The following is a 16,269-nucleotide window of genomic DNA, read 5'->3' on the forward strand; positions in this document are numbered from 1 at the left end:
CAATGTGGTAATTATCATTAATAGTTAATAATCATCTTCAACTGGGTAAAATACCAGTGTGTGTGTGTTTGTGTGTGTATGTGTGTGTTGTGTGTGTGTGTGTTGTGTGTCTTTTGTCCAAAGCCAAATATTGCTACTTCTGAAGATGAGTGTACCTTTGGGAAATAGGCTGCTAACATTCATTAAGCATCAACTTTGTACAAGACCTGAGGGAAATGCTTGCTCACCACAGTCATAGGAGGTCAGGCAGCATTGTTTTCTTGAAGAAAATGTGAATTGGTGACTCACCTGGTGTCATACACCTACTAGGTGGTGGGGTGGAGATTCGAACCCCAGTCTGACTTCCACATCCGTTCTTCCTCTTCTGCAGAATGCTGACTTGTTTACTGTAGGTCTCGCTGGAGTTCAGTCCCGGTCACTGCCGTGTACGGAAGATGTTTACATCCATCATGTCTTCTAAGTGTTGAATTCTGTTTCCTGAAAGCACACAAGGAAAAGCCAGGGATCTGTGGATGTGGCAAATAATGTGTTGTGTGAACAGATGGTGCCAGTCAACGGGCAGGAAAAAGACTTACTAAATGCTGAGTGACAGTGTTGGTCTTCCTGACCCTGGTATGAAAACATTTCAAGATGTTGGTCAGTGAGGAAGATCACTCTTAGCCTGAATTCCCACATAGGCTGATGGGATTACTTTCTAGGCTTTGTTGGATTGCTGGATTTGTTGAAGGGAGAACTGGAAGAAGCTGCCAGAAATTTGCAGTACTTCTGAGGGAAACTCTCTCCCTTTGGCCCACCTTCTCCAAGTCTAGTCTGGTTTTAGATCAACTAGAATCCACTGGGAAAACTCAACCTGGATTCTAGAAGACCAGGTCCCTCCCTCATTTAAAGACCATTAAAGAATGTCTTCAGTTTATTCTGGGTTGAGTTTCCCTCAAACCAAACCAACTCCTAGCTCATTTCCCTGGAGTTATTGAGTGCTTTCCTGGGAGCTTACAGGTTGTGGCTACTCAGACCAGAGGGGACTCTCATATTTTCTTACTGACCCTTTAAAATACCTTCATCCAGGGGCACCTGGGTGGCTCAGTCGTTAGGCATCTGCCTTCGGCTCAGGTTATGATCCCAGGGTCCTGGGATCGAGCCCCGCATCGGGCTCCCTGCTCTACAGGAAGCCTGCTTCTCCCTCTCCCGCTCCCCCTGCTTGTGTTCCCTCTCTCGCTGTCTCTCTCTAAAAAAAAAAAAAAAAAATACCTTCATCCAGTGGTCCTCAACACTTCGGAGGGGATTTGAGTCACCTGGAGAGCTGGTAAGAAACACAGAGGCCCAAGCTGGTTGAAGTAGAACAGGGCTGGGCTTTTATATTTTTACCAAGTTCCCCAGATGGTTCTGATACCTACCGACGTGTGAGAACCACTTCCATGTGCTCTCTTGCCATTTTGTTTGTTTCTTGGTTTGAGTGTTCTCTTTCATTCTTTCCTGCTGTCCAGAGGAAATCCATTTCTCATGCCCAGAACTTGTCCCCTCTCTCACCCTTTCTGCGTAGCTCACTGCTTACCATCCAGCTGTCCAGCGCCCAACCTGCTCAGGCCCTGTGCTAGGCATGTGTTATAGAGTCCCCTACCCCCACGGAGCTCCCAGCCATTCCAGGAGACACGTACAGTCATGAGCCAGGAGGTGAGGCTGGGGACTGAGCACACCCACAGAGGAAAGCTCCTGCCGTGCTGGGGAGGTGGAGTTAGGCGGAGCTGTCCTGGTAGAATGAGCAGGAATCAGTTGGGAAAAGGAGGGAGTGAGACAGCGTTCGCTTTCTAAGAAGGTAGTAGGAGATGCATGAGTCAAAGTAGGGGATGGCAGCCCAGATTACTCAGAGAATGGGAGGTATGTGGAAAAGTATACATGAAATGTGAGTTCTGCCTTTATGACTCACACTTTCCTTTACTGGAGACATTGATTACATCTGTTGTTAAAAAAGAAAAGGTGTGTATGTTGAAAAGTTCAGAAGACAGAGAGGTAGAATGTAAGAATTTGATGTCCTCACCAAATGAAGTGCTTCCACCTAAAGGAACAAAGAAAAAAAAAATCAATTGTTTATTGCTTTGTCTCCCTTGCTCATCTTCAAGCACCGTGAGACTAGGGAACTTCTATCTCTGTGCTCTAGAATGATCATGGAGCCTGGCATAGAGAATGCAAGTCAGTGAACATGGGGTGAATGGATGAGTTTCAGACCCAGCTACTTTGACAAATCACTTTACCTCATCGGGCCTCTGTTTCCTCAGCTTGAAATAGAGGCAGATTGGTACAGATAATCTCTAAGATTTTATCTTACCTTATGACTGACCACCTATATCTCAATTGCTTGCTCTTGAGGCCCTGAAGTTCACACACATCTGTTCGGCTTTACCCACTCATGGCCAGGCCAGGTCTGTGTCAGGCCCTGGAGAGCTAGTTAAAACCCACCAGTCAGCCAGTGCTGAATGAGTATGTATCAGGGAAGGCATTGCGCTAGGCATGAGTGGGTGTGAAGTGTGGGATTTCCCTTACCCTAGGAGAGAGTTCATCATCTAGCTAGAGAGATAGGGTAAACGTGGAAAAATAAATTGCCTGATGCTAAGAGAGAGGGAATGCAAATGTACTGGGTACCAGAGGAGCTACTCTGAGAAGCAGATCTGTGGCCAATGTGGGTTTTTTTTTTTTTTTTTAAATATTTAAGATTTAAAAAAAATTTTAAGTAATCTGTACACCCAACATGGGGCTCAAACTCACAACCCTGAGATCAAGAGTCGCATGCTCCACTGACTGAGGCAGCCAGGTGCCCCTGTGGCCAATGTGTTTTGACCTCCAGGCACCATTCTCTGTCATCAATGGGCCCATATTGCAAGTTATTTTCTCTTTTGAATACTCATTCAGAGAAATTTTGTTCCTTCCCATGTCATATCAGCCAAGGACTTCCAATGGGAAATTCAGACTAACGTCGGGAGATCCTGTGTTCTTAACACTGAGCTGACTGAAGTCTAGCCAAAAGCAAAGAAACAATGGCAATTATGATAGAGTTATCCTCTCTTGAGCATGTGCCTTGTGCCAGGCATTATTTCATTGAATTCTCTTAAGTGTTTGAGGAGGGGACTGTTGTAATCCCTATTTCCAGATGAGAAGATTAAACTCTAGCTTAGTGCTCAAGGTAATAATTGTTGGAACCAGGACACTGAACCAGACCCAGACCACAGGTTCATGTTCTGACCTGCTGTAAGCCTGAGCCTATGGCTCCATCCAGGGTAAATATGTGATTTAGGGCAATGGTTGGCAAACTACGGTCCCGTGGGCCAAATCCAGCTACCACTGATTTCTGGGTGGCCTGGGAGCTAAGAATGGTTTTTATTTTTTAAAGATTTTATTTATTTATTTGACAGAGAGAGAGATACCGAGAGCAGGAACACAAGCAGGGGGAATGGGAGAGGGAGAAGCAGGCTTCTTGCTGAGCAGGGAGCCCGATGTGGGGCTCGATCCCAGGACCCTGGGATCATGACCTGAGCCGAAGGCAGACGCTTAATGACTGAGCCACCCAGGTGCCTTAAGAGTGGTTTTTATATTTTTAAATGGTTGAAAAAAAAAATTCAAGACAAGAATAATATTTTATGACAGGTGAAAAATTATATGAAATACAAATTTAATGCCTATAAATAAAGTTTTATTGGAACACAGCCACGGTCGTTAGGTAATGCATTGCCTGTGGCGGATTGCTACAACAGTTGTATAATCTGCAGAGCCTAAAATATGTACTGTCTGGCCTCTTACAGAAATATTTTGCTGACCCCTGATTTAGGGCATTCATTAGGCTTTATGAGATGTTGGAAATTATCTGTCACTCCCCATCTCTGTCTTCGTAATTCATGGACAGGCTCTGCTGGGCCAGCGCTCCCATAATCCAGGATTTTATGACTCGGAGTTCTCTTTTCATTGCTTGGATGTCAGATTAAAGTAGCGACTTTGTGGCATCGCTGGCTTGATAGTACCTATCCCAGGTGATTTGCCAAGGTGCTGTTTTATCAAAGATCAGTTTCTAAGAGGGGATGATGGTATGGCTTTTTGCCCTGCAACTTTTTTTTTGGCGGGGGAGGTGGTGGTGGTTCTGTTAGCTTAAAGTTAAAAGCTGATTGGAGAAAAAAAGAGTTGAAGTTTCCTGTGTTGTCTGGATGTTGTAGTGATGTACTTTTTGATTGGAAGGGAATATTGTAGGCCAAAAAATCTTTATAAGGACTGATCTGTTACTACCACCTGTGAGTTTTGAGGCTACCCTGAGACTGTTCTGGCGCACGGGGAGGAGTGCGGCCTGAGTCCTGTGCTCTCTGCTGAACTGGGCCCACTCCACCCACAGCGTGGGGAGTGGGGTTGACCGTGGGTTTGCAGAGAGTGTCTCTCTCCGTGGCCTCAGTACAGCTCTGTCTGGGGTGGACAGCAGGAGCCAAGAAGGCAGCCAGTCTGAGAATTTTAGCTCAAGTTCCTCTCATCACACAGCAGAATCCAAGGTGCCGGCTTGCCCTTCTCTGCTGTTCTTGCTTCTGTGTTAGCAGAAATATCTTCTGGCTCTGCTTTTTCTTTGCAAGGCAGCGTACCCCTCCCTGTGCCTCACCTCTCAGATCCTCTGGCCCCAGTTCCTCTGAGTGATAATAATTGTACCGATCGCTCACATTTGCACTCACTGTAGGTGATCACATACTTCGGACTTGTCACGGCAATGCTGTAAACAGTAAGTACTGTTTATACCATTTGCTCTTTTATTTATTAAAATAATCAAACATACACAGATGAACTCCCATATACCCATTGCTCGGGTTCAGTACTTGTCAATATTTTACCCCACCCTTCCTTCAGGGTGGGTATGGTTATTATTGTTGCTGAAAGGGAATGAGGAGCTCACTCAGGTTCACGTAGTTGAGAGGGTTGGACTCCAGAGCGTGTTCTCTTAATTCCCGTGCCGCCCCACCTCTAAAGGACTGATGTTTGCTGCTGTGTATAGAGGACCTACTATGTGCCCCTCAATCCTCACATCAAACCTACGGGGAGATGGCAACTTAATGGGTGAAAAGAACTCAAGGAGTGTGGCCTTCAGACTCCTTGCTAAGACGTGGTGGTGCCAGGATTCACGTCCAGACCTGACCCTAAGTCCTGCTGATTTTTGATCCCACCCCATTCTCTGTCCTCAATGCCACAATGCAGTGGTAATCAGAGGGGTGGTGGTTTGGCTCACGGGAACCTCTGTTTACAAAGCCTCGGAAGAACACAGGGTTACTTCAGGGTGGTTCTAAGAAGGCGTGAAAGGCATCTGGGTCTGTGGAAATCACCACTGGCCCTTTGGCCTCTGAGATAGGATCCACCCTTGGCTTTTTGGCACGAGTGAATAGATAGGGACTCCTTAGCTTTTTGCGGTCAGCTGAAGGCAGAGCTTGTGATCTTTGGTCCTGATCTTTGGTCCTCTTCTGGGAGGAAGGGGGAGGGATGTGGGAGACTGGGGAGTTAGGAAGGCATAGATTATAGATACACCCAGCTGGGTGGGGTGAGGAAGGGGAGGATTCCATGAAGAACCGGCCTGGGCATAATAGCAAGCACTTGGTAAGCGGTGGCTCTTAGCTATTGTTGTCCATACTCTGAGGTGGATGGTGAGATTTTTGGAGTGGTTTTATTATTCAGATTTAAAAGTAGGAAATTAAATTCTTCAACTGGAGGATCACCCTGTTTTTTGCTTCTTTTTGGGGGTGGTGGTGGCATTGGGGGGTAGGTTGAGCAGGGGTGAGCAGAGAATTTAGAGCGGGCAAACTGATGAGCATTTTATATTCACACTGCACATCATTCACATCTGGGATTGGCCGGAGATCTGGTCCTAAGAGAGAAACTTAGAAAGTAAACAGTTCTTTAAGAATTGCAACCCATGAATTTTGCAAGATGCACTTCGATCAACAGTCAGAAACTCAGATGTTGTCAGGGGTAGTTGGGAACGTAAGTAAATGGAATGGGTCAAATAATGAAAAATCACACTGCCTCTTGATCTTTCATATGCTTACGTTTGATAGAAAAAACGAACAGTGTGGGTACCATGTTGCTTGGCAACTGGCATTTGTCCTCAGCATTGAGGTGACAATAGTTGGGAGTGGCAGTGAACTCCCAGGACTTACCCCATCAAAACGAGGAGCTGCAGATCCAATTAATTGCTTGAATGTGACCAGATTAGAAAGCCAGATCTTTTTTTTTTAGGAGCTAAAAATTAGGATTTAAAAAATCTAAGCTAAGACTCCTAATTTTCACGTTTTATACCATATATATATATAATTTTTATTTGTCAGTTATATATCAGTAAAGTTGGAAAACACAATGGGGAAAAATAGGAAGTGTTCTAATGGAGGTGAGTTAGAAAAAAACCATTATGGATTGAATAAAACATGTCAGTGGGCTAGATTTGGACAATGGAACTCCAATTTAGGACCTTCAGATTTATCATACAATGTAGAGAAAGGGTTCAGACAGGGGTCTGGAGCTTGCCAGCTCTCACTCTCTCTCTTTTTTAAAACATTTTATTTATTTGACAGAGAGAGAGAGAGGGGGCACAAGCAGGGGGAGCGGCAGAAGGAGAGGGAGAAGCAGGCTCCCCCCGGAGCAAAGAGCCGGACGCATGGCTGGATCCCAGGACCCTGGGATCATGACCTGAGCCGAAGGCAGACACTCAGCTGACTGAGCCACCCAGGCACCCCAGATCACTAGTTTTCAAACTGTTCCTTGAGGTGCATCAGGAGATTCCATAAGTGTTTCATTAAAAACACCCTCCCCACTTTCCAATTTGTCTGTGTTGAAATTATAATCAAATTGTAATGAACACACTTGCCCAGATATGTGTTACACCAAATTTTAATACATTGGAGAACACCAATTAAATGTCCTAATGTGGTTGTGTGTCGAAATAAGAATGAGGTAACTTGAACTTTAAAATAAATATATAACAAAAAACTGCTTTTATCCAAGCATACGTATATACACACATGTACGCATATATATATATATAGAGAGAGAGAGAGAGAGAGAGAGATGTATGAAATGTGGAGCTCTGTACATGTAGTTCTTCAGAAGATTCTTTTTTGAAAAAAAAAAAATCCTGCTGCTAAAAATACCCATGGAAACTTCTGGCCTGGGATTTCCTCAGCTCTGCATCTCAAAGTTCACATAACCTCACCAAAATAGCCCCTCTGGTTACTTTTTTCTCTGTACATTTGGAAGAGTTCATCATGCTTCCAACCATCCCAAGAGGGAAGAGGTGAGCCAGCTGGCTTTTGCAGGCTGGTTGGTGCTCATCCCTTCCATCAAAACCTTACGTGGCTTTTTTGGGACACAGAATTCTGGTTGATGCTGACCCTTCTCCACAATCCCCCCCCCTTTTTAAAAATTTTATTTATTTATTTGTCAGAGAAAGAGAGAGAGAGAGAGAGACAGCATGAGCAGGGGGAGGGGCAGAGGGAAAAGCAGGCTCCCCGCTGAGCAAGGAGCCCGATGTGGGGCTCGATCCCAGGACCCTAAGCTGAAGGCAGACGCTTAACTGACTGAGCCACCCAGGCGTCCCTCCACAATCCCTTTTGATGACAGCATCCAGTGCAGAGAGTCACACAGAGGCAGGGTGAGCCTGGCTTGATCTGATGTCTTGTGCTTTGGTGGCACGTTGCCATACTTCCTTTTGGCCTGTCTGTCCCTGGCCTTTTGGACTCTGGGGTAGAAATGGATGCCAGGTATTCCGGCCACCTCACAATGCCACACTTGTCTTCTGGCGAGTTTCCCATAAAGGTGTTTATTGCCTGGCTTCTGCGTTCAGAGGGAGAGCCACCCCCATCTTCCATTTTCATGATCAATGATTTACCTTTCAGGGACAGGTTTTTAGGGACCTGTTGGGTAATTTTCACACGGGGCATAAATGAGAGTTCAGAAGAATGTACCAAATCCCATAAAATGCTATTTGACTTAAAAAATTGGTTGAAGCAGTTCACATTTTAGGTTATTACGTCAGTGGGTAAAAATAACTATTGTCATATGGTGTGTGGGCTTGGTTTTAGAGGGATAAAGAGTCTATTGTTACCCATTGTGTTCTTCAGTCACTTATTATCCATCCCTAAAAACCAAACGTGGATAATGGAAAACCCGAAGACTTGTCACTTGCTAATATCCAGGCGGCTCTGCGAGTTTACCCTCAAACTCTGCTCTTTCTGAGAGCAGTGCGGAAGCCTTCTTAATTGAGTCCATTTAAATGGGTCGACAGAACCTGTCCCTGAGGCCTGCAGCAGGTAGGGGTTCGTGGCCGGTAGGCCTGGAAGCACGTGGGTTCCGTGGTCTCAGCTGAGACTTGCCCACGGACGAGCCAGCCGAGTGCTCCCGGGAGTGGTGAAGGTGCGGAGCTTCGGAGTCAGGGAGACTGGCGCTGGAATCTTAGGCTTCCTAGCAGTGAGATACTGGGTCAGGAACCTCACTTTTCCAAGGCTTAGTTTCTTCATCTGGACAATGGGGGATAAACACAGTTCCTGCCTCCTGGGCTTGCTGCAAGGCTTGAATGAGATGTGGAAGGGAACCCCAATTGCACCATAACTGGCCGGTAGTTAAGAGCTCAGTCAATATTATAGTAAGTAGAGTCAGCCAGCATTCAGTCCCTGCACGGGGTCCCTCTTTAGGTGGACCTTACACATCACCCTCGACCCCGTGAGTGTCCCCCACGTTCACCATGTCCCCGGGTGCCTCCTGTCCATGCAGCGGAGTGGCTCCTGGCTACCTCTCCACATTACACCCTCCTGTTCTCTCCTGCTTCTTGTGCCTGTGAACACCTGGAGAGCTGGAACCACCTTAAGTGCCCTGGGTATCTTGGGCACCTGGCCCAGCACCTGGCCCAGTGCAGGGTGCAGGGAAAGGGCTGCTGAGTGGCAGGGACTGGAAGGGGCTGAGAGGAGTCTGGGAGCTCCTGGGGGCGGGAGCCGTCCCCAAAGGTCATCACGGGAGCTGAGGTGGCAGCCTCGGAGATTCGGTGAGGCAGGAGATGGCTGTTAGGCTGGGAATATAGAAACCTGGTTTTGTTTGAGCCTGAGGGAGATCTCAGACGTGGGATCTGGGTTGCATATATCCTTCCGCTGTTTAAAATGGATGAAACGGATGGCTTGGAGAGACCCTCACATCCCAGAGCTCCCGACTGTCAGGGGCAGTTGAACCTAAACCTCTTGGTCACCATGCTGGGCCATGGCTACCACATTCACAGGACGTCAGCAGTGATGGGACCAACATGAGCTCTCTGTGTCCTTGCAGACTCCTGCCCTGCCACTGGGAAGAGGCTGACCTCCAGGTCCACACCAGTGGATGCCCTTGACCCCCAGGAAGCCCCAGATGGAGATGGAGGAGAGGCAGCCCCTCAGCCCATTTCCTTACCAGTCCCACTGCTACTGCCTCAGGATTCTTGCCTCCCTATTGGCTACCTTCCCCCCACCCCTGCTCTTGTAAACAGTCCCTTTTAAACCGTCCTCAGTTCCCGTGGTTGCCATCTGTCCCTGCTGGCGTCCCGGTGAATATTAGCATGTTTTAGAAAGAGGAATCCAGCAGTTCTGTTTATTTTTCCCTGTGCATTGAAGGGAGAGGCGAGAGGAGGGGCAACCAGGTGCGTGGATGAGGGACTAGGGCCTGGCTCTCACCTTTGATGTTCATCACAAAGGGCCTCCATTTAGGTTTCGGCCTTTTATTATGGCTGGAGTCACAGTGATACTCTGACAAGATTAAAACAAAAGTACACTGCAACAGATCTTACCCTGTTCTGGCACTTTAAAATTTTTTTTTGTGAGTGTGTACTGAGCACTTCAAAAAATAAACGTGGCCTGAGTTTTGCTCAGCTCTAGGAGGAGGCTTTTTCTGTGATTTAGGGCTTGGGGTTAGGAGGATTTGGTTTATGGTGGCCACGGTATGGAAGTGGGGAAGTCAAGGTGATTTGGTCAAGGAAGCATCTTTAGGACATAACCCCTGAGTGTACCCGTGGAGGGTGAAGGGAGGGAGGAGTCAGGTGATTCTGAAGTTGATAGAGTTGAGACAGGTTTAATGGGGCAGTTACAGAGGGACTTGGAGAGAGGGGAAGAGAATATTGATGAGTGTGTTTTGGTGTGAATGTGGGAGGGATGTTTATGTGTAGAGGAGCTGGGGAGAATTTAGAAGTTTTAGGTAAATGCAGCTAGTGGCCTCCTGTGACGGAGGTGTTGAGTAGGAAGAATCCAGTGTTCAGAGTGGACCACTGATGTGATGGCTGGAGCTTTGGCTGAGCTGGGATGGCATCGAGGGTAGTGTTCATAGTTTGGTTTTCTTGGGGGCCTAGAGGAGGATCCTTGTGCCCGGAGCCAGTTTCAGGACTGGTGGTAGTTCTCAAAGAGAAGTAGAAAGAGTTTTGGCTCATCAGCATAAACAAAGTGAAACAGGAACACATAGCTGCAGGAGGGGAGCCATGAATAAGGCTGGAAGGCTCACCAGCCAGGGTCTGCTCCTCAGAAAAGAGGAGGGAGGGACGCCTGGGTGGCTCAATCGGTTAAGCGTCCGCCTTCGGCTCAGGTCATGATCCCAGGGTCCTGGGATCGAGTCCCACATCGGGCTCCCTGCTCCGCGGGGAGCCTGCTTCTCCCTCTGCCTCTGTCTCTCTCTCTGTCTCTCATGAATTAAAAAAAAAAAAAAAAAAAAAATCTTAAAGAAAAGAGGAGGGAGACTCTGCAGTATAAGGTGTGTAGTTAATGCTGCCATCTGGTTGACCAATAGGTTTCTACTGTGCCTGAGGAGTCTAGGTCACCAGAAATCTGTGGCGGAATCAAAGACAGTATCATATTCCGTTTTTGCATGTCAGTATGTCTTCCTCCTAAATCAGTGAGCTCAAAATCTCATCTCTCAGTGTTTATTTCATTTGCCCAGTCACGGGAGCCTGCAGAAGCCTTGGGTCATTTGTATGGGTGACTTTGCAGAGGAGGAGCGAAAAGTGAGGGTGAGATGTGAGTACTCCTTATGGGTCTGCATCCTGGGTGAAAGTGGTTGAGGTCGAGGTAGAAGTCAAGACCTGGGTTCTGGTTTTGGTGCTGTGTGTCCTTGGGTAAGCCACTTACTGTCTCTGGGCCTCAGTGCCCACCTCTGTAACTGAGTTGTTGCTCATTTATTTAAATGCTTTGCAGGTATGAACTTCAGATTGCCTATTGGTCTTGTCAGTAGGAGCTGAGCCTTGGTGTTGTCATCTGTAAAATGGGTATAAAAGTACCTTGCAGAATTGCTCTGAAGATTTAAAGATGCTAAGAGATTGCTTACTTTCATCCTTACTCCAACAAGGCGGGTATGATGATCATCTCTGTTTACAGATGTAGATGCCGAGGGACAGAGAGGTTAAGGTCCCTGCCTGAAGTCACAGAGCCAGTAAATGGTGGAGCTGAATGATTTCCCCCAGGCAACCTGATTCCAGATCCCAAGCTCTTCAGCTGTGATTCCTTGACTCTGCTCAGACAAGGGATGTAGAAAGCCCACCTCAGTGCCTGGCACACAGTAGGTGTTCAGGGAACCTAAGTTCCTTCCTTTTTGTCTTCAGAATGTGTTTGGAAGTGGAGGTCCCTAGAGCACTTCTGTCAGGCTGTTTTGCCCAGCTTAGTTTTCTAATTTCTGGGTTCACTGTGCTTCTTTCTCTCTTTTCTGATTTTCTAAATCTGTTTTTTCTTTTTTTAAAAGATTTTATTTATTTATTTGACACAGAGAGACACACAGTGAGAGAGGAACACAAGCAGGGGGAGTGGCAGAGGGAGAAGCAGGCTTCCCGCAGAGCAGGGAGCCCGACCCGGGGCTCAATCCCAGGACCCCGGGATCATGACCTGAGCCGAAGGCAGACGCTTAACCGACTGAGCTCCCCAGGCGCACCCTAAATCTGCTTTTTCAAACCTCCCTATTTATTACCTTCCTCTTCTCCACCCCCCCCCTTCCTTCAGGAAACTTCCTTTCCCTTCTTCCTGCTAGTGGCTGAGCTTGATTATACAAAGTTACCTACCTCCTATCTTTAAAAAAAAAAAACCAAAAAATTGAGGTGAAATTCATATAGAATTAACCGTTTTGAAGAGCACAGTCGGGTGACATTTAGTACATTCACGGTGTTGTGCGACCACCACCTCTGTGTAATTCCAAACATTTCCATTACCCAAAAGGAAACGCCGTAGCCATTAGCAATCACTCCCCTTTCCCTCTCCCCCGGCCCCTGGCGACTTCCTGTTTCTCTGGATATTTCATATAAATGAAATCATACGTATGTGCTTCTGTGTCTGGCTTCTTTCATGTAGCATAATGTTTTTGAGGTTCATCCACGTTGTAGCAGGTGCCAGAATTTTGTTCCTTTTTATGGCTGAATAGTATTCCATTGCATGGATATAGAGCATGTTGTTTATCCATTTATTTGTTTATGGAAATTAGGTTGTCCTCCCCCTTGGCTATTGTGCATAGAGATGCTGTGGCGCTGATTATCTTTTATGGAAGCTCTGCTCCCTGTTGGGTTCAGGGTCTGTGACTTCTGGTGTCCCCTGAGTCCCAGCCACAAGCAGGCTCACTTACAACCCTCTTATCGATGGGTCTGCTGAAGCCGGGAGGGAGAAGTCTGGAGCCTCAGAAGAGAAGGGAACACACCTTGGGATCTGAGGTTCGGCTGCCACTGGGCTTGGCTCTGCATGCTAAATCTAGTTTAACTTCTGCCAAGGGGGAGCGAGGTAGAGAGTCGAAATTGCTGGTTTTATCTCCAGCCTCAAGCATCTGTTTTCATCTCTCCTTCCTGTGCCTGGGGCAAGTGACCCTAGCCAGGAAACTCAGCTGTGTGACGCCGGGCTGTGTACTCTGAGCCCCAGCGTCCCTACCTGTAAAGTGGGGATTATAATTCCTATTTTATAGGGTTGTTGTGACGATTAAGTAAAATGGGAGGTTGACTTCTTTTCCTATCAGGATTTGGGGCGGCCGGGTTCAGGAGCAGTTGTGGAAGGGCACTTGGATGCAGGCTGATTTCTGTGGATGCCTTGTGGACTGGCAACCACCAGGGCCATTCTGGATCCTCTCAGAAGGGGAAGGAGCTGAGGTTACTCTCGTCATTATGTTTAGCTGTCACTGCTGGGAAGATGTCCCCAGCTTCCTTTTTTTCTGCAGTCAACTTTGGTGCTTGGTGTATGAATCTGTGGAAGTGGGTTGCCTCCCATTTCACCTCCTACAAGTAGGCTTTGAGCTAATTTTAGAAAGATGAGTTTTCTCTTGATTGTATTCTTTAAAAAAGTATTTACAAATTTCCCCCATGCTGGGTGTCTTGTGGGGTATTGTTTCCAAGGGTCTTTTTTTTTCCCCGCCCTGTGGTCAGTGGAAGACTTTGGGGGTCTGGCAGACCTGGGCTTGCATCCTGGTTTTACTTCTCCCTGATCAGCTCTGTGACCCTGGATCGCAGATCAGTGGCCTTTCACGTTCTTCATCTGTAAAAATGAGGGTTAATGTGAACATTAGTTACCTTGCTTTGTAGTTATTATGTCAACTAGTGTCCTTTTGGTTTTAAATATTAGACAACCCAACTAAAAGTAGTTAAATAATGAGGGGTATTGCATCTCCCCAGGCAAGAAGTCTGGTGGTAAGACAAATGTAGGAATGGGTTGATTTAGTAGCACAAGGATCCGGTGTTTCCCCCTTTTCTCCCCATCAACCATTCTCAGCAGGTAGGTGATTTCTCACCTCCTTGTCACACAGAGGCTGCAGCAGCTCCAGACATTATGGGCAGATCTGACGAAGTCCAGCAAACCAGGAAATTCTTTTTCTTAGTGAGGAAGCTTTTTCCCCTGGAGTCCCCTTGTGGACTTCTCTTTGGTCCCTTTGTCCCATGTCTTAGTCTGGGGTTTTTATGGTCCCCCAGGTCCTGAGGAAAGGATTACAGTGTTGAGGTTTTATTTGGGGAAGTCAGGGCCAGTGAGGTCAAGATGAGTGAAAAGAAGGGGGAGGGAGGCCAGGAGAGGCTGAAGCTGCATGGTGCCATGTGCGCTTTGCTCTGGCTGTCATTTCACGCCGAGCCATGGAGAGACCCAGCTGCTGTGTTCGCCTGGCACCTGTGGGAGGGCTGCCAGGAGAAACCGTAACCCCGATTTGTCAAGAACACTCTTACTTTGCTTGCTGGAGTTTTTGGAAGGTAGAGGGAGGAAAGATGACACGGAGAGCTTTTGAAATTGATTTCTGAACCTTCCTGAAGTCCTAGTATATTTCTCACCAGTGGCTTTATATGGGGAGGCAGGGTAGCTAGCGATTAGGGATGTGGACCCTGGAGTCAGGCTGCCTGGGTTCAAGTCCAGACGCTGCAGATCAACAGTCTCCACAAGGGACCTGTTCCTACATTCAGGGTTGTTTGGAGCTTTAAGTGAGTTAATATCTGAAAGCACTTGGAACGGTGCCTGGCAGAGTCAGGCTCTGTGCATATTGATGGTGACCCTTGCCCTTTCACCTCTAGAACTCAGAGCTTTTTGACATGTTGTCGCATGTAATAATGGTCATCAGCCAATGTTTACTGAGTCTAGGGCTGTACAGGACCCAGCTCGAAATGCACAGGCACTCTTTGCCTTGGTGTATGCCCTCCTCTGACCTCCCTCTGCGAATGGTACCTACCCCGGGGATACCTTCCATCTGTCCTCCTGTGGTTTGGTTTGCCTGCCTCCCCCTCCTTCAGCCGTGAGCCCCGCCCAGCACAAGGGCTGTCTGCCTCAGCTCTGGGGCTTTATGCTGCTGGGCACATACAGGCACTCGAGATTTGCTTGTTCAGAGTTGTCAGTGCTTTCTGCTCCACCTTCAGTTGCTTATTTATAGACACGTCTTAGTTCCCTTACTTTCCTAAAAACAGTTTGAGGACAGGTCCGGATCGTCCATGTTTGTAGGCGATATTTGGGTGCATCGTTGACCAAATGGATTCCAGTTCAGGATCTAACACATAGAGCTGTATATGAAGAGAGAATAACATCGCAAGGGGCTAGGATGGACCAGTCTAGAGTCATGAGGTTGGATAGTTTATGTTTTCCAACTGCTGGGCAGGGAGGGGAAAAAAAAAGGGCTTGCTGCCATGTGCTAACTTGTCTAGCAACCTGGTCCTCGTCTTTCTCTCTCCTGTGGTCCATCAGGGACTAGTGGATTGATGCCTGGCATAGATGGACGGCAGGTGCTGGATGCAGGAAGATGAGCTGGAAGAGCACGGGCTTGAGGGTAGAGTGGGGGGTGGGAATGGAAAGGGTGTGTGGGGGTGAGGGGTGGGTAGGAAAGGAGAATCAACAGGACGTGGGTCCTGAGACTTGTAGGGGGTGAAGAATGAGAAGGAATGCTCAGATTCCTTTGGGAACTGGTATCTGGGCCCTTGGGAGACAGGCTGGGGAGCAGACCTTTCGGTCTGTCTAACCCTTGAGATGAAAATGGATGTTGTCTTCGCCTTCTCCATTTGGTAAACGCAAAGGATATTTCCTTTGGGTTGGGGTGGGTTGGGTACTCAGCCTCCTGGACCCGACTGGCCTTGGCCTTAGCCTTGCTATAGGACCTTAGGCAAATCTCCTTCCTCTGGGACTTAGGAATTGCTTCCTTTCCAAAATGAGAGGCTCATTCCTTTCTTGAGTGTCATTTATAGAGTGCCTACTCTGCACCATTCTAGGTGCAGGCCCAGATGAGGTTTCTGTTCTCATGGAGCATACATTTTAGTTGAAGAAGGCTGATGACGACTGAGGTGAATGCAGAGGAGAAAAGAGCCAGGGGTGCTCAGTTCCACTGGTTGATTCGGAGAAGTACTCCCCGAAGAGGTGGCATTTTAGGCCACGACACTGGAAGGTCTGGGGCAGAGTGTTTTTGGAGAAAGGAATCAATATGTAAAGGCTATAAGAGAGAACCAGCTTCAGGAACATTTCAAAGGGCATGCTGAGATCACTGGGGGACATGTAGGCTGTGGTTAAGAGTTTTGGATTTTATTCTAAGTGTGATGGGAAGCTGGAGGACATTTTTTCCCACTAGAATCCCTTTTGATTATTTTCCTCTTCATGAGGGCCATACTTCGAAAGATCCCATTAACCAAAAAAGGTGTGTTTATTAAATAGTAGGATGTACAACCTCAAATTATTTTAGGTTTTTAAAGTATGGGGTAGTAATTTATGAATCACGATGAGTATCTTTGAGGTCCTTCCAGGGACCTAAAGATGGCAGACTGAGACACTCAACTAAATAAATAATCTTTAGGGT

The 16,269-nt window shown here is 47.2% G+C and overlaps 1 protein-coding gene across 2 annotated transcripts in view; it reads left to right on the forward strand.

The window, feature by feature from the left end:
* The window catches only part of PTPRJ (protein tyrosine phosphatase receptor type J), a 123,062-nt gene that overhangs the window by 53,444 nt on the left and 53,349 nt on the right, over nt 1–16,269 (forward strand). The window lies entirely within an intron of this gene.

The sequence above is a fragment of the Mirounga leonina genome, unplaced genomic scaffold (genome assembly GCF_011800145.1).
Source record: "Mirounga leonina isolate KUSES-001 unplaced genomic scaffold, KU_Mleo_1.0 Mir_166, whole genome shotgun sequence".
In the NCBI taxonomy this organism is placed as follows: Eukaryota; Metazoa; Chordata; class Mammalia; order Carnivora; family Phocidae; genus Mirounga; species Mirounga leonina.